Source organism: Amblyomma maculatum, chromosome 7 (genome assembly GCF_055883805.1).
Source record: "Amblyomma maculatum isolate TAMU_Amacu chromosome 7, ASM5588380v1, whole genome shotgun sequence".
Taxonomy (NCBI): Eukaryota; Metazoa; Arthropoda; class Arachnida; order Ixodida; family Ixodidae; genus Amblyomma; species Amblyomma maculatum.
This window is the reverse complement of record NC_139350.1, coordinates 30,325,448-30,346,674: the sequence shown is the minus strand read 5'-3', so window position 1 is coordinate 30,346,674 and position 21,227 is coordinate 30,325,448. Positions and strand designations below refer to the sequence as shown.

The following is a 21,227-nucleotide window of genomic DNA, read 5'->3' as shown; positions in this document are numbered from 1 at the left end:
TCCTTTATTGGGCTTGTTGCCATTTAGGATTACGAAAAAAAAATTCAAAATAGAAGGCACTTTGGTGCACATTTCTGTCAGCTGTTTTGGAAGACAGTTTACTACTTCCTTACTGACCCTAATTGTTCTTGAAGCCAATAATTTAAATGCTAACTATATGGTTTTATTCATTATAAAATTCAATAATGAAAACCTAACTAGGCCAGGCAACTCTCAACAGCCCGCCGCTGGATTATTTCACTGGGCTAGGACACATCTACTTTTTGAAAGCTAGGACACCTGGTATATAACACACTCTATGGTCTCTCTTTTCTTTTTTGTTTTAGTTTTATTGTCACAGCCACCTTCTGTTTTAAGTACATAACACAATATTCTAAGATTTCGTTTCTGGAACTCTAGGATTAAATGAATGTGTTTTATTGCACACATCAATGCTTTCATAAAGCAGCAGCACAAAGAGAGCCCTGTGGAACAAACATGAAGTAACAACAGGGCAAACTGCAGCTAATATAAATACCTTAATTACCATCCTGGGCAATAATTACCCTGGCTCTAGTAACACATAGCAATAGCTACACATGTTTCATGCCGGAATCAATCAGTTGGAAGTTAGCTGTTTTTCTCTTCAGGTAATGCTGCTGAGTCTCCATTTCCTTTTCACACATCTGTCCCATATATTCCATTTAAATTTTCCTTTAGGGGGATGGGGTGATAGCCTAAAGAGAGCTTGAATTTGTACCTACTTGAGGCTATTCAATGTTAGATCCTATTCCATAATTGGTATCTTTCCCGGGTTGCGCTGGTTCAGGCTTGACAACATTTTTTAGATGTATGCTGGAACCGTCATATCATTCCTTTTTGAATGTTTCTTTCCCCATTCGTGATTTTAACGCCTAGGGAATGTTGCCATTGCAGATTCTCGTCTTTTATCTTCACTGCACATATATACATTGGCATCAACGGGACCAGTGTGTGCTAATTTTGCAACTATATCTCTTTATTGGGCTGACTTGGGCCCACAAAACAAAACGGCTTCGTCAATAGTAGCAATCGTGCTCATCGGTGGTCGAACTATGAATGCACGTTCATTCGACAGTGCTCAATTTATGTTCGACGTAGAAACATATAAATAGATCAGCAAAGGCATACTAGAAAAGTCAGAAAAGTGGACAAACGATGCGGCGGCAGCTACGAACTGTGCGAGCAAAGGCCAATTCAAATTTACGGTGGTGGCCACGTAAGCACTCAATAACTGTAGTGAAGCGCTACTCATTTGGCAGCTGACGAAAGCGCATGATCACAGCAAAAACCACGCCATGGTGATCCCGAGGCAAGCGAACTGCGCTAAGGTGCCGAAAGCGGTAGCAACCCGCAGCACGGGTTTCGCGCCAGCTTTGAAAGTCATTTGAGGGAGCATGCTATTGGACAGACGTCGATGCCCGGGCTCGCCAACTGGGACGCTGGAACCGTCCGGCTGACCGGCAGTCGGCAAAACGGTCGACAACACCCCTTCCGCACCATGTCTGCAAGCGGACAGAAAACGTGCGCCCGCATACGTGCGGAGCGGGTCTATCTAAAAAGCAACTGTACAGCGGCCTTAAAGCGTGGCCCTCATGGAGCGTTTTTCTGGGCGAATCGTCGGCGTCGACAGCAGCGGAGCGTTTTTTTGTCGTCGGAGAGGATGATTTTGCCAAATCGTCGGGATCTGGCTGAACAGAAAAAAACGCCGACGACGCGCATACACAGGGAGAGGGCGGCGGCAGGGGACCAATGAGAGCCGAAGCGAGCGTCACGGGATTCTGGACAGAGACACGCCCGGCGAGAGAGACGCGCTCGCGAGAATATTGCGCGCGAGAGCCAGCGGCCAGCGGCTCCACTTCGGAGAACAGTGCATCAGAGCTCGGTGAAGGTCGGCCGCCCGCTTGGACCAGGTGCGAGTGTCTACGCTGAGCTCGGAATCTGTTTATGAGCTGCTAGCTTTGCCAGCGGAGCTGAGACGCCTCCCTTGTGCTATGGCTTCTGTACTTGGATCCATTGATGCCTGTGCCTGTTTTCTTGACCCACATGACTCAGAAGAAGGAGAGAAAAACACAGCTTGGAAGCTCACGGCGACAGGGACACGGGGAGAACTAGATGCGCGCGACCCCGATGCACGCGCCCGGATGGGGACGCGCGCGCATCGCACAACTGTGCGGCAAAAACGTCGGACCTGCGAAGCGATTTCAAGGGCAAAAAACACTCCATGTGGGGGGTTTCCGAACCTGACGGTCGCCACCGCGCGATCTTGGTAAGCTGCGCATGCGCGAGAAGAAAGAATGTAGGCGAGGAGGATCTGTTTGTAGTCTGGCGGATGTGACGTAATAAATTGCCTATTTTTGTTTTTTGCTTGCGTGTACTCTCGGACCCAGACGCTTTTTTTTATCGCCGCCTCCGCAGCCGCAGGTGCTTTTTTTTTCCTTTTCAATTTTGCGCGCAGTGGTACAGGCAAGCCGGAGGCTTGTTCGCGCCGCGTTGTTTCAGATTGACCGGACTGGAATGTATTCTGCAAACTAGACTGGGCGGCACCCATCCTTGCAAGTTTCTTCAGACTTTCGTAAGTACAACGAAAATGCAGCGCAAAACACTTACGGTGGCATCCAGCACTTTCCTCGCCAACTTAGGAGAGCTCATGGCGCCGCTCTTCTCACGTTACAGCTTGTCTGGAAAGTTTTTCTGCATCGATGCGCTATTGCAAAGTGATCTCAATTCTTTTTGCGGCATCTTTCTGTGAGTCGGTGGCTTCATGTGAAGCGTAGAGGATCTACGCAGCTCTTTTCCGTGCGCCAGGAAGCAGTCCCTTCAATACCCGTGCTTCGATCGGTCGCCGGCGGCTCATTTTCGAGTGCGCCTCCGTTTCGCTCCGGAATAGCCCTGTCTTAGCAAAAGCAACCATTTCTATTTTTTGTTTCAGTGTGTGCCGAAATACTCTTGCTGCACAGCGATTTTGGGATCTTGGCTACGTCGCAGCCTCTGCTCATGGGCTCTCCTGCACCATGAATGTCTTGTGCCTCATGAAAGGTGGGTACAAAATGTGTGCTGGTAAAAACAGGTTGCTCCACAAGAGCGCTACTATATGAAATCGAAGGGACCTTATTTATGAAGCTGGCACTGGGCATGCATTTCGGTCAGCACCGTCACAGCCAAAGCAGTAGAAAAGGGGGAGGGGGGTGCCAGTACATATCTGCCGGATTGTTCTAACCACTAGATAGGACTAACCCGGTCATACGACTACAATTGTTGTATAACATTTTAGCTAATCGTGATAATATTAATGTTGACATTTTTGCATCAACACTAGGTGAATTCAAATTATGTTTCTAGTTATGACTGTATATTGTCTTGTGTACCATACAAGGTAATTGCTGTTCATGGGCACGGTAAAAAAATAAGTTTTTTAATGTTCACCAGCAAATCTACTCAGTGGCAGTGCTATTTCTGTGGCCATTATATAGATCCGTTTTGTATTCCTGACTAGAGCGGGTGAAATCGCTTCTTTCAGCTGTAGCGAGTTAACAAAATAAATGCTGGTGCATATTTTCCATTAGCTGTCAAATACAGTGAGAGGGCATTCAGATGCACAAGGTGGGACTAGGCTGAGCCAGTCTGTTTCATATGAAGATAATAGTGCCCACGTAGGCCTCTCATGGTAGAAAATAGAATTGTATAATTGCTCGAAGAGCTTTCCAGTAGCATGCTTTGATGGGCTAGCTGGCACACCACTGCAGTGTGGTTTGGCTGTGCGAACAGGCCAAGGACGAAAGGAACGCACATGGAAATGCTAAGTTTGTTTTATCATTTCTTAATCTCAGTGTTTCTTTGGTTTACACTGCCAAATCATATTCACGCTTTCCTATATGTTATCTTGCAAGCAGCAAATGCACTGCTGACACTAGGGGCAAATTTTATTTGCTCTTTTTAGTTGAGGCCAATTTATTTTACTGATAGAACATTAAATGTTTCCAAGTGACAGCTACTAGCATTATACTTTCCTTCTGTGTTGCAGCGGGATCATTCGGGTCTTACCTTTCCCAGGAGCCGGCATTTATTGCATTGTTCTGATTTCCAGGCCCTTCCCTGTCTGGTGCGTGTGCTGAAGGAATCCCTTGGAGGCGATTTGCAGCTTTTGTTCATCATATTGATCTCGTCTCCACATAGGTAATAGCCACTGCGGTGGCTCAGGATTAGAGTGTTCAATTGGTAAACCCAAGGACACAGGATGAAATCCTGGTTGCGGCAGTCCCTTTACATTGGAGGCGAAAAGCAATGCCGTGAACTGTGCGATGTTGGCACACATTTAAAGACAAGGTTGTTGAAATTTCTGAAGGCCTTCACTAAAGCATGTATTTATGTCCCATTAATATGGAAACAGTCTGTCCGGGCAATGGACAGGGAGAAAATCCAATGAGGTCATTGAGAGCATATTTACTACGGTAGCAGAGGTGGATCCAGGTGCCTACTCTGTTGGGGGGGGGGGGGGGGTCATAGCTAGTATTATTGCGACATATCTGTAGTGCTTCCTGATATATATTTTTTACATAGTGGCCATGTAGACCAGTTGGTGCTAACCTAACTTGCTGGACATGGACATGGGAAGCCAAGGACATGGGAACTCAGTACAAAGAAGTACATGGGACAACACTGTTTGGTCTGAGACCCATTTCCAAAGCATTTCACCCCAAAAGAGTCAAGCATCAGGTCGGAGGAAATCCTGTACCAAATGGAAAACTGTTGGGTACCTGGCGGCACCTGGAATCTAACCTGGTACCTTCTGAATGCGCAGCATTTCTTTTTCTTGTTTTCCCGTGTCTTTGACTGGTTCAATATGTTATATTTAAGTTTAGTACAATACCCCAAAAAAAACAAACAGTACAAAATATTTTTGGTCAGTACATAATCTAATTTCCCACTGTTCTTTTAGTTTTCATGCCATTGTTTGTCTATAAAATAAATATTCATGAAATTTGTTGCCGCTTAACTAAATTTGTGCAGAGCTAAACACAAAATTTCACCGATCCAGTTTTTGTGTGTGTGTGAGTGTGTTCAGGTAAAGACTATCAGTGTTAAAGAAACATTGTTCTACATGCTAGTTTAACATATTTTACAAAGGCTAAGTTTCAGAAATAAAAAGCACAGCTATGAGGTTCTTGAAAATTTTCAGACAGCTCGTCCCAGTGTATATATATATATTTTTTAAGAACATTGTGAGTACGCTGAGCACTGATGGCTTCTTGCAATGAAATTTTTTCTAGCTTGGTCGGTTCTTTCAAGACCAAACTTATTATCCTTTAACAATAATCATCACGGAATGACATGGATCTGGTGTGTGAATCCATCCTAAGTGCTCTGTAAAAAAAGAGAGAGAGAGAGACGAAAATGTACTGCACACACCAGCGCACCTTTGACCAAGGCCTTTCTGAATTCATGAATGATCATTAAGCTTTTTTAAGATCTTCCAAAGCCACGTTGAACATCATTAGAGCGAGAACCCGAGCAAAGGCTACTACCCCACCAAGACATGATGGCCTTGTGACAGAATATGCCTCACATTCAGGAGGTACCAGTTTCGATCCTGGTGACGGTGGGTACAAGATTTCTGCCGGCCTGATTCTGGGCTCTTCTGGGATAAGATGCTTAGGAAAGGTATTCTAGTTCACTTCAGGAAAAGGGTCATGAACCAAAATTCGCGATTCCTTCCACTATTAGACAACCCTAAGTCCGCTTCGTGCAGCAGAAGCCCATATGCAGTTCCTTTTTCCTCCTTTCCTAAGGCATGAGCCCTGGTAAGCCAAGCACCAGGCTGGACAATAGCTGGTACACATTCGAGAAAATTGGGAGTGGAAGTCGAACCCACCACATTGCTGTAATGTGGAATGATGCTGAGATAAGGAAATAGTGAGCCAGCACAATTACTAACCATTCAAGAAAGACTACTGATTACTCACACTGTGGTTCATTAAAGAGATGTACTCAGGGGTGCAAGAGCTCAAATAAGATTTGTAGCGATTTTTGGAGCAGCAAAATCTTCGTTTTAGATCAGTAAAATTCGTATTTGAAGCAGCTCACAAGAAAAAAAATATAATTCAAATTTTGGAGCTGTTAAACAGGGAGAAAACTTTACTTTCGGCACAAAAGAATGAAGAGGTGTGAATATCGGACTGTATGAATGTGATCCAAAGGAAATCTAGCAACGGTCACCTATCACCGATGCTGCGTGTATTTATATTTGTAAATAAGCTTTTTGTACTGCTAGGCATGCTGTCACACACAAAACAAAAATGTGAGTCATAAAATTGAAGAGGCTAAATGAAAAAAGCTAGAGAATATGCTTTTTGTTTTCATTTAGCACGGTTTGACAACCTTAATCATGGGACCTTACGTTGCTTGCATGGCTCAAAAAACATTGTTCTGCTCATAGCGAAATCCACAGCTTGTGTCGTGCGAGGGCAGCTCCAAAAGAGCTTAATTTGAAGCAGTGACTGCGATCAGCCTGTGTCCAGAAGCGAGCGCAGTGTAAGGACAAAATGTTGATTAAAAAGCAAATACAGAAACAAAGACAAAAAGAAACGCCGACCAAAAGGCGAAATGGCAAATGCCGAAAGCAAGTTTTTTTTTTCTTTTTTTTTTCGAAGAGTTTGCCACAAGGCATAAGTTGAGAAAGCAAGTTTTAAGCAAAGAAAACTCACGAGCGAGCACATCTTTGGCTCGTGAATTATGCTTCTTGTGGATTGGCGGTGGCTTTGACACAATTTTTTGATTAAGGAGAGGTGGACGATTATTTGGTTATGTATTTCATGCACAAAGCGTACTTTATCATCATCATCATCATCAGCCTGATTATACCCACTGCAGGGCGAAGGCCTCTCCCATATTTCTCCACTTAACCCGGTTCTGTGCTACCTGCATCCACTTGACGCCTGCGAAGTTCTTAATCTCATCCGCCCACCTAACTTTCTGCCGCCCCCTGCTACGCTTTCCTTCCCTTGGAATCCAGTTTGTTACCCCAAGCGACCATCGGTTATCCACTCTTCGCACTACATGTCCTGCCCATGCCCATTTCTTCTTAATTTCCACTAGAATGTCGGTAACTTGAGTTATTTCTCTGACCCACTCTGCACGCTTTCTATCTCTTAATGTTACCCCTACCATTTTTCGTTCCATAGCCCTCTGGGTTGTCCTCAACTTAAGTAGAACTCTCTTGGTTAGCCTCCACGTTTCAGCCCCATAGGTGAGTACAGGCAAGATGCAACTGTTGTATACTTTCCTCTTGAGCGATACCGGTAAGCTGCTAGTCATAATCTGCGAGTGCTTGCCAAATGCGCTCCATCCCAATCTTATTCTTCTTGTTATTTCCTTTTCATGGTCCGGATCTGCGGTTACTACCTGCCCTAAGTAGACATACTCGCCTACGACTTCCAGTAATTCGCTACCTAATGTAAACTGCTGTTCCTTCCCGAGGCTGTTGAACATTACCTTAGTCTTCTGCATATTGATTTTCAAGCCTACCTTTCTACTTTTTCTGTCTAGATCATCAATCATTATTTGCAGTTCATCCCCCGAGATGCTTAGCAAGGCAATGTCATCAGCAAATCGCAGATTACTGAGGTATTCTCCATCTACCCTTATCCCTAACTGCTCCCATTCCAAGTCTCTGAATACTTCCTCTAAACAAGCTGTGAATAGTACTGGGGAAATTGTGTCTCCTTGCCTAACACCTTTCTTTATGGGAATTTTGTTGCTTTCTTTATGCAGAACTATGGTTGCTGTGCAGCCACTATATATATCTTCCAGCACTTTCACGTACGGCTCGTCTACCCCCTGATTTCGCAATGCCTGCCTCACCGCCGAGGTTTCAACTGAGTCAAATGCTTTTTCGTAATCAATGAATGCTATGTATAGGGGCTGGTTATATTCCGAGCATTTTTCTATCACCTGATTGATGGTATGGATATGATCGATAGTAGAGTACCGTTTCCGAAACCCTGCTTGATCCTTTGCTTGATTGCAGTCTAAGGTTGTCCTGATTCTATTAGCGATTACCTTAGTAAATACCTTATACGTAACAGACAGTAAGCTGATTGGTCTGTAATTTTTAAGGTCCTTAGAGTCCCCTTTCTTGTGAATGAGGATAATGTTTGCATTCTTCCACGGTTCCGGTACCGTCGATGACACCAGGCACTGCGTATACAGGGTGGCCAGTTTTTCTAGCACGATATCCTCCCGTCCTTCAGCAAATCTGTAGTTATCTGATCCTCTCCAGCTGATTTCCCCCTTTTCATAGTTTCTAGTGCTTTCTTGACCTCGTCCTTCGTCACTGGTGGAACGTCTGACTGTTTTTCCCTACCGCCAATCTCATTGCGGTCCTGACTACTTTGGCTACTGTAGAGATCTGTATAGAACTCCTCGACTACTTTGACTATCTTGTCCATATTAGTGATGACGTTGCTCGCCTTGTCCCTTATCGCATACATCTGGTTTTTGCCTATGCCCAATTTCTTCTTTACCGCTTTAAGGCTTCCCCCGTTCTTTAAAGCATGCTCAATTTTCTCCATGTTATACTTCCTTATATCGGCCACCTTGCGCTTATTGATTAGCTTTGATATCTCGGCCAATTCGATCTGGTCTGTTGGATTGGAAGCTTTCATACTCTGGCGTTTCTTAATCAAATCTTTCGTCTCCTTAGACAGCTTACCGGTATCCTCTCTAACTATCCTACCGCCTACTTCTACCGCGCACTCAGTAATGATATCTCTGAAGTTATTGTTCCTTGCCTCTAGGGTAATGTCGCCATCCTCAGAGCTGAATACCTATTCTGTAGCGAGATCCTGAACTCTTCTGCCCTCCCCCTCACCGCTAATTCGTTGATGGCTTTCTTTCTTACTAATCTATTGCGTTCCTTCTTCAGATTTAGGCTAATTCGGGACCTCACCATCCTGTGGTCACTACATCGCACTTTCCCGATTACCTCTACATCCTGCACAATGGCGGGGGTTGAACACATTATGAAGTCTATTTCATTTTTAGTCTCTCCGTTAGGACTTTTCCATGTCCATTTCCGGTTCTTCCGTTTGCTGAAGAAGGTATTCATGATTCGTAAGTTATTGCGCTCTGCAAACTCAACTAGTTACTCCCCCCTGCTATTCCTAGAACCAATGCCATAGTCACCTACTGCCTTGTCCCCTGCCTGTTTTTTCCCTACCTTGGCATTGAAGTCGCCCATTAGTACAGTATACTGCTTCTTTACTTTTCGCATTGCCGATTCTACATCTTCATAGAAGCTTTCAACTGCCTGGTCATCATAACTACATGTAGGTGCATAGGCCTGTACAACCTTCAGTTTATACCGCTTATTAAGCCTAATTACGATGCCTGCAACCCTCTCATTAATACTGTAGAATTCATCTATATTACCCGCTATATACTTATTGACAAGGAAACCTACACCTAGTTGTCGCCTCTCTGGTAAACCTCGATAACACAGTACATGCCCATCCTTCAGTACAGTATATGCCTCATTCGGCCTCCTAACCTCACTAAGCCCTATGACATCCCATTTCATGCCCTCCAGTTCCTCTAACAGCACTGCTAAACTAGCTTCACTAGCTAGGGTTCTAGCATTAAACGTTGCCAGGGTCAGTTTCCAATGGCGGCCTGTCCTTATACATACCTCCAAATCTTCCGAATTTTACGAAAAATATTTTATTTTCGGAAAAAAAAGTGCGGACATCTATTAACATCATGGCCTCCGAGATAACACCACACGCATGGAAGGGTAATTTCGGAGGCCATGTTAACACTATTATGGTACCTTTGGCGGCCACGAGAAGGCAACACATATTTGTGATATCATCATCAGCAGCTGCAAACATTGTAGTGACTTCTATTAGGGTTCCTAGAAATATTGCTAGTCTCGTCCGCCGGCCGCGGCGGGGGTTGCCGCTGAATGATCGCCGCGGTGGCGCTGCTGTGAACCGGAATGCGCCACTGCTGACAGAGCAGACGACGCGCGCGCCCGTGCGCTTTGAAATGCATTCGCTGCGCACTGCCTGGTGCCTTGTACGTGCGATGCCGCTCTTTAGTTTTTTTTTTTATTTCAGTTTAGTCGTAGCAATAAATTAGCGCCCCAGTTATTGGCATAACCACGGAAACGAATTTTTGTCGTGACCGAAGTTTTGCGCGCATGCCGATGGAGAAACGAAGCTGCTTTTTATACCCTATTATCCTCACTGAATACTACCGCGGTGCCGTATTGTAATAACCTCTTCTGAAGATTTTGCATAAACAATTGCGCTTGCATGAAGGACTATATTAGACGCACATTATAGGCTCAGAGGACCATATGTCCGAGAAACAGAGCGCTGTCGCCGGCGTTTTCGTTCACGCTATAATTCCATCTTAACTTCTTCTTAAGTTATAACACGTAAATAGAACTGGAACCTTTCGGATGCATGCACAATTAAAGCACGCAAGATGGAAACCCGAGCTCTGCAAATCACATCGCGCTTCAGGCAAACTGCTGATATGCATTCTTTGGTGCTTAGGAAGCCGAGTAGCCACTCGAATATGCCACCCCTTTTCTTGAATTGCATTTGGCAGCCTCAAAACATGTTTTAACAGCCAGTTGCTGCTTGAGAAGTAAGCCACTATCCTTATTTCAAACTCGGTCCTTGAAAGGTGTTCATTTTCAATTTTAATTTGGTGACCAACTTTGTCACCAATTGTACGTCTTTCATACGACAACCTGCTCGAGACTTGGAAGTCTTTTTCTTCTTTACACCCCCCAGACTTGATCCTTTTCACCTTGACAGGGTGTTCTGAGTTAACTTTCACAAGTATTTGCAGGCTACGCATGCGCGATGCATCAAAAAGAAGGGTACAGTTCGTCACAAAGTATATATAACGCCCATTGGAGGAGGGAAAGGTCTTTGTCATGAATGGGCTTAAATCCGCAGCCAGGACACAAACTGTTTCGTAATGTCCTGAAGAAGATTAATTATCTCTTCTGTTTACTTGGCAGCTGCTATCTCCTTCACTTTCTTTGCTCGAATGTACACTGCAGTATTCATGGCAGCTTCATCTCTATAACTGCGATGGAGCAGAACTCGCCGTCTTACGTATATTGCTTATGGAGATCCGTCCTCGCTTAAGTGGCATGTGCAAATGTTACTTGCTCATCATCAGAACGATCGACATTTGTCCACGCCGGGGTGCTGACTGCAGCTTTCTGCATTCCTGGAGCAGACTCGCGTCACACGTACGGTCCATCATCACTGTATTCTTCAATCGGATCACTGGTGCTTTGGTATCAATGCGCTTCTTTTTCTCTGCAGGTCTCCCTGCTGATTGTTTTTGCTCGCACAATAAATTGCGCTCATTTCTCTTTTGAGGCAGGGGTTTCGGCAAGTATTTTGGAATGTCAGGAAACACTGTCTAGACGGTATCCTTCGTGAGGTAACATCCCGGGGAATCTCAACCTTTCCCTGAATCACAGTCTTCTCAATAAAACAGCTATAGGGTTCAAAGGGTCGCCCACAAACGACACTACCTTCGTCGAGCACTCTGTCGCCGCGCTTGATGGTGCGCTCCCATTCTTGCCTCTTCTCTGCGTCTTTCGGTGTCCTAAGACAGAGGATTTCACCTTGAACGAGCGCTACCCGCTCTTGCACCCGCGAGCACGAGTTGAGTTGCAAGTCCTTCATTGAATAGGACGGCCATGGATGGGGGTAACGTGGAGTAGGCAGAATCTTTAGGGTTTCCACAGATCATCACTCAAATCAAATTGCTCTGATCAGGCCACTAAGGGAGCCATACTTAGCGAATATTATTTTTGTGTTAGCGTCAGTTCCTAGAAGGCGGTAGCATTCGAAATACGTGCTGTCCCGCTTGTCCCGTTGTGTGGACATGACGTGGTCGCACATCCATAAAAAAGGAGCACCAACACACATGCTAACTTCCGCGGATTACGGCTCGCGAGCGCAAAAACGTGCACGTGGTGCACAAGCGCTGCCTTGGCACTAGCGGTATTCTAGAGCACTATACTAGTGGTTCAGCAGGGCGCAGACGCGCAGTACGGCAGAACCTACACCACGCTCCTAAGGCGAGCAGCGCCCCCTGCGCTTTCATCCGAGAAGCGGCTAACCGGTTCCATACGATACCCCGCTTAGAAAGCCAGACTAGCAAATACTTCTAGGGACTCTACTTCTATCGTCTACTCGGGGGAACACGAATCCATATCCAAAACTCGATACCGCCTCCGCCAGGCTAGTGGCTGTTCCTTTGTTCACGTGTTTGGACAACTTTGGTGTTGGCCTCTGTTTTTGCGTAATCTGCGGCCGCGTCCGACTCAGTGTGACTGAAGTTTTAGTAGTAGCGGTTTCGCAGTGCAATGGCGGGCTCAAAGCCGTGACAGTACTTCCAAGTATTTTTGAAGTCGTACGCGGCAGAATTTTCGTGCTTCGTGCCGTCTAAGAAAGGAGAGAAGTTCGGATTATGCACCACGTGTGCCTGTGATGTTAACATTTCACATAAGGGCAAGTCCGACATAAAGATCCACATCGCTTCGAAAAAGCACCAAGGATACGTGCGAGCCGCGGACAGCCAGCCGAGCCTGACAAGTTTTGTTCGCGGTGAGAGCGACCTCGGTGTGATTCGTGCAGAATGCCATTTCACGGCGTTTTTAGTTGAACACAACATACCGCTCAGTGTCAGTGAGCAAGCTGGACCACTTTTACGGAAAATGTTCCCCAAGCGCGAGGAAGCCAAACGCTATGCCTGTAGACGGACGAAGACGACGGCAATTGTTCGTGAAATGGCCGCGAACGCAGAGACTCCTTTGTTGGATGCCCTAAAAAAGCAGGTATTTTCGATTGCTGGGGACGGAAGTAACAATAGGGATACGCAGCTTTACCCTATTGTTGCGACATACTTCGTTAAAGAGACCAGTAGAGTTGAAAGCCGCCTCCTTTGCCTCGGTACAATCCAAGGGGAAGCAACGGGTCAGAAAATTGGAAATCTGATTCTGGACGAAATGACGTCCCAAAGTTTGCCTCTTGAAAACCTGTTGGCATTGTCTTCGGACAATGCCCGGGTCATGATTGGCAAAAAAACAGCGTTTCGACTGTAATGAGGGAGGCCAAACCAGCTTTGATCGGGGTTGGTTGCCCATGCCACCTCATCAACTTGGCCGCCCAAAAAGGAGCTGCTTCCTGTAAAGGTTGATGACGCCTTGCTTGACATTTTTTTTACTTAGAGAAAAGCTCAAAGCGGAAAGATCGAATGAAAGACTTTCAAAGATTGCACGACGTCGACGTCAGGAAGATGAAGCATTCGCCGACACGTTGGCTGTCTTTGGGGAAGTGTTTGAAGAGGCTGCTGGACCAGTGAAAACCACTACTTAGCTTTTTCTTGATTGAAACAAAACAGTGCAATAAGCAGAGCTTGTTTTTGGAGTCTTACCAGATTCCCAAGACTTCTCTACAAATCGCCAAGAACCCTGCGCCGGCCTCAAATATTGCTGCATACCTTCCCAAGGCTGCTGCAGGTGTTGGGAAAAAAAGCAGCGACAGTGATGGACCTTCACTAAATATAAAATGAGTTTATTCTGCACCACAAGCAAAGAAACTGAAACTTCAATGCGAGGCATCTGCAGAAGCTAGCCACGTGACCCGTGAAGAGCGCCTATTTCTTTTTTTGTCATCGGAGCTAAGCAGGGCATGCTGTCTTTTTCTCCAAAATATTATACCTCTTTTTGAGAAGACAAACTGCCTACTTCAGTCACAGGCTCCTCAGATTCATGTGCTCAGGAGCCTCTTGAACCGCCTTCTCGAGGATCTCGACTCGATTTGTGCGGCCAGCTGTTCTCAAGGGATGCCATTCATTGCCTGAAGTTGCCTATGGAGCTGTAGAGAATCAAAAAGATGATAAAGACATCGTCATTGGCATGACAGCCTCCTCTGTAGTTGAGACGCTGACCTCAAATGAGAAAGAGCAGTTCTTCTCGGCTGTACGTTTCTACTTCACTGCAGCATGTGATTATATTCGCCACAAGTTCCCGCTGGAAGACGTCAGCCTGAAGATGGCTGAAGTTGCCGAAGTGCAGGCTCTAGAAACTGCTTCATTCAGCAGTGTACTTCATTTCATTATGGCGTTTCCTGCTATTCTGCCCCAGCAGAATGGGGAAACAAGAGCAGAAACAATTGATGCACTCGAAGTGGAGTTTGCCAACATACAAGATTACCAGATTCCAGCAGACATACTGAATGAGCCAAGGTGTGACATGCAGTGGTCGCAATTGGGAAGCATTCGAGATGTCGACGGATCGCCCAGATTCCGTAGAATCTCAATGGTTATGCTGGGCCTACTCTCCATTCCCCACAGTAACACTGAATGTGAGAGAATATTCAGCTCTGTCAAGAAAACTCGAATGGAGTTTCGCTCATCTGTTTCCGAGAAAACTCTAAAACGTCTGCTGATGGTGAAAGGACACTAGAGTGGCACCTGCTTCGAGCAAGCCTACACAGAGTAGTTTTTGAAGCAGGCGAAGTCAGCAACTGCAAAAGCGTTGCAAAAATAAATCGTGACACAATGGAGTTTTCGCTCATTACTCTACGGGACACGGAGTTTGCTTGTGGGTGAGTGAGCAAGGATGTCGCTAAAGATAAATTCTTGGAAAGTAAAAAACCAACAACAACCCTCCCCCCCTTCCTTGGTCGTGGAGGTTTTACGAATTTTGAAATCTTCAGGTTGGCAGGTATGATTTATAGTATTTCAATGTTGCAGCACGCATAAATGTTAATTTTGTCAGTGTTGGGCTCCACTGCGGCATTAAGGAATGCAATAGCTAGGCTGCTGTGCGTTTCTCGACCCTCTGATGTTCGAAATAAATTTCACATGTTCCACCTCCAATTGTATTAGCACAAACTTCGGCGGTGATGCAGGCATTGCGAAATCAGGGGGTAGACGAGCCGTACGTGAAAGTGCTGCAAGATATATTTAGTGGCTGCACAGCAATCATAGTTCTACATAAAGAAAGTAACAAAATTCCCATACAGAAAGGTGTTAAGCAAGGAGACACGATCTCTCCAGACTATTCACAGCTTGCTTAGAGGAAGTATTCAGAGACTTGGAATGGGAACAGTTTGGGATAAGGGTAGATGGAGAATACATCAGTAATCTGGGATTTGCTGATGACATTGCCTTGCTAAGTAACCCGGGGGATGAACTGCAAATAATGATTGATGACCTAGATAGGAAAAGTAGAAAGGTAGGCTTAAAACTCAATATGCAGAAGATTAAGGTAATGTTCTACAGCCTCGGGAAGGAACAGCAGCTTACGTTAGGTAGCGAAGCACTGGAAGTAGTAGGCGAATATGTCTACTTAGGACAGGTAGTAACCGCAGATCCGGACCATGAATAGGAAATAACAAGAAGAATAAGATTGGCATGGAGCGCATTTGAGAAGCACTCGCAGATTATGACTAGCAGCTTACCGGTATCGCTCAAGAGGAAAGTATACAACAGTTGCATCTTTCCTGTACTCACCTATGAGGCTGAAACGTTGAGGCTAACCAAGAGGGTTCTACTTAAGTTGATGATAACTCAGAGGGCTATGGAACGAAAAATTGTAGGGGTAACATTAAGAGATAGGAAGCGTGCAGAGTGGGTCAGAGAAATAACTCAAGTTACTGACATTCTAGTGGAAATTAAGAAGAAGAAATGGGCATGGGCAGGACACGTAGTGCGAAGAGTGAATAACCGATGGTCGCTTGGGGTAACAAACTGGATTCCAAGGGAAGGAAAGCGTAGCAGAGGGCACAAGATAGTTAGGTGGGCGGATGAGGTTAAGAAGTTCACTGGGGTCAAGTGGATGGGAGAGGCCTTCGCCCTGCAGTGGGTATAGTCAGGCTGATGATGAAACACAGAAGCCATAACTGACGCACCTCCTACGCTATCTGATGGTGGGAAAGTGAGTCTATCGACAAGGCTGCATAAAAATAACCTTGCTGTACATGAATGGACCAACAGGATATCGAAAACTTCCATGAGCCGCATAAAAAACTAAGATACATCCAATAAAAACATGCAGCACTTAAAATACAGTTTGAAGTATTGCTCCAAAATCACAAGTACCACCACGGCCCACCGCAGAAGCAATACTAGCAGTGGTGCGTTGTCACAAACAGCCCATTTGCGTTATGGGGTTCCTTCAGCACACAGGCAGTGACCGAACTGGAAAGCGGAGAAAGCACATGGATGCAGAGAAAAATATGAGTAGGCATTAGGATGCCATGACGCCATCTCAAAATCTCAAAATAAAACTAAAATGCCAGTGACGCATGCTACAGTCTGTGAAGCATCGTGATTGGTTATGTCACGGCCGCAGAAAGTTGTCACTGAGTATGGCAAACGTTTGCGGATAGTCGGGGCATTTTGGCACAGCGTGGCGCACATTTCACGCTTAATGCACAGCTTTGTGCAGAAATATGTAGCCGTATCAAAATATGCAATTGGTGTAGCTGTTGCACCCCTGTGTGCTGTCCGCTCATCATTCTTGGATATTCAGGCACCAAGCCGCTCCTGCTCTGAGGCCCGGGAGAGGTCTGGAGCACGGCAGATTTTATTAACCCTATTCAGTATGCCAACTCTTTTCAGCCTTGCATTAATATCCTGGTACGCAGATTTAGGGTGTCGTTGGCAGGCGCACCTCCTGCATATCCTCCAAAACCTTCAGCATTCTCTCCACTGCTTTGAAACTCCGTTCGATCGATAGCGAAGCTCCCTAGAAACCAAATACTGAGATTGTTGCACTAAGACTTGCACTATGTTGTACTATGTTGCACTATGTGTGGGATATCATGTCACTCACATGAAAGAAAAAGTAAAGGGAACAAAGGACTCCTTTGCGGCGCGACGGAGTTCTGTATTTTTTCTTCATTGTGCATGATTATCCTGAGAAAGCGTCTGCTGTCCCACATTGCCTCCGAGATCATCCCCACGCTTGCGGAGGTGATCTCTGAGGATATGCTTACCGCCCTTCCTCGCAAACATCTCCTCGTCTTCGACTGTCTTTTGAGCCGCTTTTTCAAAAGAGCGAGAATGAGTGGCGACTCAGTGAGCCGCCACTCTTTTGGAGAGCCGTCGCTTAGTGAGCAGTGGCTCTTTTGGAGAGCCGCTGGTTCAGTGAGCCATCGGGAACCGTGAGCAGCGTTTCTTTTGGAGTGTTGTTAGGAACCGTTCTGCCAGAGTTAGGTCTTCTGTTTGCTGCGACTTCAGCGCCATCTATTAGCAGTATGAGAAAGCAACTCCAGTGGGCAGGCACAGGTGGATTGGGCCGGCATATAAAGAAAAGAAAAAAGTGTGTTGTCTACACAATCCTTCGCACGTCGTCGGTCGGTTGCTTCGGCGCCATGTAGAGGCTCCGCGCCGGCGACCTGGCAGCCGCAATGTGTGTATGCTTCGGGTGGTCGCCGCTGTTTTTGTGCGTCTTTTGTTTTGCTTTCAACGATTGCTATGCATAGTCTTCTCAAGCTGCATTACAACAGGGCGAATTTGGAATGCATAGCCCCTTCCGCAGCCAGCCCAGCAGAAAAAAAAAATCTGGTTCAGTCACGAACGAACAGCACCGACTGCAGCGCGTCGTGTGCTCTAAACGGGAACAGATGCCTTGAGAAAATTAAAACCACACTTCACAGCATGAATGGCGAGCGATTCGGCTTGAAGTAGATACAAAATGAATGAATGAATTAAATACGGTCGGCATATGTATGTGGCGGCAAAAACAGGGAGGTTGAACGAGTTTGGGTTAAGGTACTGGGCCAGAAACCTGTTGCCAGGAAAAATAGGAAGCAATGGGAGAAGCCGGGGCGCTGAGAGCTGTGGGCATTGAGAAAAACTGTCGCAAAGTTGAACAGGATTATAAGAATATACGAAAAACAAATCAGCTAGAGAAAGCATGTGCGGGGAGGGGGGATTTAGAAAGTGAAAAAGGACTAACGCGGACTCGAGCTACAAAGCGCACAATGCATTAAAAAAATGATGCATTTACATTATACTTCAGGCTCCTCCTGAATTCACTGTCTCTGGGAATTTAAGAGGGACCTCGAATGAGGTAATCTGCTTTCTCTATATTTATAATTCACTATCTATATCTGTCTACATTGTCACTATCAATATTTATTAACAGTCAGTCCAAACGTGATTTTGGGCTTGGCCCGAAGTAATTATTAAGGATAATTCTCAGTGTGTTGAATGATGGCCAATGTTATTCACATAATTGTGAAACGATAGGGTACCAAAAGAACGAAACATTCTCTTGGGGAATGGGTGCACCTCTAGTAAATATAGTGGACTTAAAGAGAAAGAATCGGGTCTAAAAAAATATGGATGTTGCTGTTTACTGGGATTTTACAGTCATCATGAGGGGAGATAGGATGGACGCGCAAATATTTCCACGCTTTCGTTTAGTTTCGGGAGGTCGAACGGGTGAAGATCAGTGAACGAGAGAGAGGCAGAGTTGTCTTTATCTCTCTCCAATAGCTCACTGTCCGTGAGCCAATGAACCGTTCAAATGAGCCGGCTCACTTCAGTGAGCTGAGCCGTTCGCTAAAGTGAGCCACTTTGCCTATCTCTAGGCCGTTGTCTCTTCAGCTCACTGTTCCAGAGTGTGCGTCGCTTGGATGGTAGCCATTGGAAGGTACTCTTGAGTAGATAAAGGTGGCAAACCTGAGACACGGCGGCTGCGACGAGATACTGGCGAATCCAGGATGTTTTACCCAGCACCTCCACCAAATGTAACGGATGAAATGGGTTTAATACAGGTGAACGTTTGAATAATGAAGCCTGCTTGCAAACAGTCCAAAGCCCAAATCAGTCTGCACGCATCTCTCTGCCTCGAACTCCTCAGTAAGCACTTCCTCATTTGAAAGTAAAAAAGGGATATTTCACATATAAACCTCTCTGGCACCCATTGCATTGACTTATGCTTTAGTCCACTTCAGCAGACCGTAATGGTTGCGGAGCACTGCAAGTTTCATTTTCAACCCTGTCAAAATGTTGAGCACATGCAGTCGAACCCCGCACAAAAGAAACCTTCTGCAAAGGATTTTTTTTATTCCCGTGAGAATTTCACTCTTGCAAAAGTTGACAATATTAGCAATTGGCAAATAAGCTATAAGTTGTGATGGCCCAAAAAGTGAGCATGGAAACGGCGAATACGCACTTGTCGGGAATCACAACCAGGCCGTGCTGTTGGAGGCGCTGTAAACTGCACGCAGGTAGTTATCATTATCTATAGACATATTGCTGACTGTGTTTGCATACATCAATGATCGATGTATGCGAACACAGCTGGGAGGCCTCTTGTGACCTTAGCAATGAACTGCTGAAAGGTTTGAGTTGGGTTCTGAAGTCCAAAGGGCATCCACACATACTCTAACAGCCCAAACGCAGTTGTGATGGCTGTTTTAGGTTTGCTGGCAAACACAGTGGGTATCTGGTGATGTGCTTAACCAGGTCCACTATGTTAAAAATGGTGCCGCCATTCAGATGTGATGTGAAGCAGTGGATAGCTGTCGTGGACAGTCTTGACATTCAGCACTTTATAGTCACTGCACGGACGCCAGTCACTTGGATCTTTTTTAGATATGAGATGGAATGACAGAGCCCATGAGCTGGATGATGGGTGTATAATGTAGAGCTTGTGGAAATTCAACATTTCCCTCGCCCGCACGACGCTGCGAACACCCTCTCTTTCTCTCGGGAAGCCCTCATCTTTCCCATCTTGGCCTCCTTCCCCTGGCGCTGTGGCGGAGAGGGCGGTGAACGGCCCCTCCTTCCTCCTCCCCTCTCATCTCGGCGGACAGCAGCTACACCCAGGGAGACGACGCCGCGACGCCGTAGCGCGCGGATGCTGCTGTGACACCGAGGAAGAACATTGGGCGTTCCCAATAAACAACTTGGCCCGCTGGCTATGTTTGCCTCGGTGTGACGTTCTTCACGGCCACTGCTGTGGTCGGAGCTAGCGGTGTGGCCTCGGTTCTCAGAGCGGAGCCGCAGCCCCGTAGAGAATCCCCACAAAATGGCGCACCAACGTGGGGCCCCACTAGCAGTCCAGTTGGGGAGGCTAGCTCACGAAGAATGGTGGAATTCCACGCAGTAAGTCGTCCGAAGTCGTCTGGGGGATCCTGGCCGCTGTGCGAAGCCTAGCCCAATGGCAGGGGCTTCCAACCGCTATAGCGATACGCCTCAAGTTAAATCCCAGGTGTGGTCCGCCGAACGAGTCATTCTCGAGGAGATCCTGAGCTACTCGTCAAGCTACTGCCAGTTGCATACGCTACCCCCCTTACACCTGCTCGGGAAAGCCGGCCCGTTGGTCCAGCTCACGATAAGTGCCCATTTGCCTACCTCCGCCCAGAACCGCCGATGCGGTTAGTCCGTTTTGCCCGTTGGCTCAAAACCGCGCTGTCTGTACAGCGGAGAATGCGGGTGAGAGCGCTGCCGAAGCGCGCCGAGCACAGGTTCAAAGTTCACCGGCTCAGGAGAGTCGAAAGCCATGTTTACTGGAGCGGCGTCGCATGGATATGCGGTGAGCTGACTCGCAATCGGCAGGTCAGTTCACGAGCAGCCAAATGCCTTTCGGAAAGGGAGCGTGAATTATAGTCGCCTGTGCGATGTCACTAGGAGCCGTAGTACACCAAATTTGCTTAAGGAGGTCGCAGCGGGGAGCGCCCTGTTGCGGAAACCTCCAAAGCACGTGCATCTCGTAAGAGTGGGGACACCCACTCGAGCTTGCGTTCAGCAGTTAAGAGCTGTCAGGGGTTAGTAGGAGGGCTCTATTTTTTTTTTGTCATAAGCGGGTCGCTAGTCTTATTGAAGAGACAGAACCCCACGACGAGTCAGGCCAAATTGCGCCTTGAAGCCACTTGTACTGTGGTTGGCGTTAGTTAACTCTAGTGTAGCTGGTATTGCTACGAGTGAGTTGGAGACTTCCTGCTGGTCTATGATTAAGCTTTGCTACAATACGTGCTAGGCAGTGACGCCTCAAATGAGGGCAGAAAAGCCGTTATTCGCAAAGGAGCGAGCGCCGATATCGGAATATACAGCCGCTCTAGGGTGAATATGCGCAATCGCATAACTACCGGAATGTGCACTGGCGCGCCATTTCCTTAGCTCTGCGCATGAACGCAAAGGTCGAG

At 46.4% G+C, this 21,227-nt stretch overlaps 1 protein-coding gene and 1 long non-coding RNA gene across 2 annotated transcripts in view; one reads left to right on the top strand and one right to left on the bottom strand.

Moving 5' to 3' along the window:
* LOC146182881 (uncharacterized) overlaps positions 1-21,227 on the bottom strand; it is a 169,959-nt gene that overhangs the window by 121,981 nt on the left and 26,751 nt on the right. The window lies entirely within an intron of this gene.
* Positions 1,873-7,032, top strand: LOC146182883 (uncharacterized). Its single transcript, XR_014708439.1, has 3 exons — positions 1,873-2,593; positions 2,951-3,057; positions 4,106-7,032. It is a non-coding gene; the product is annotated as an uncharacterized LOC146182883 (long non-coding RNA).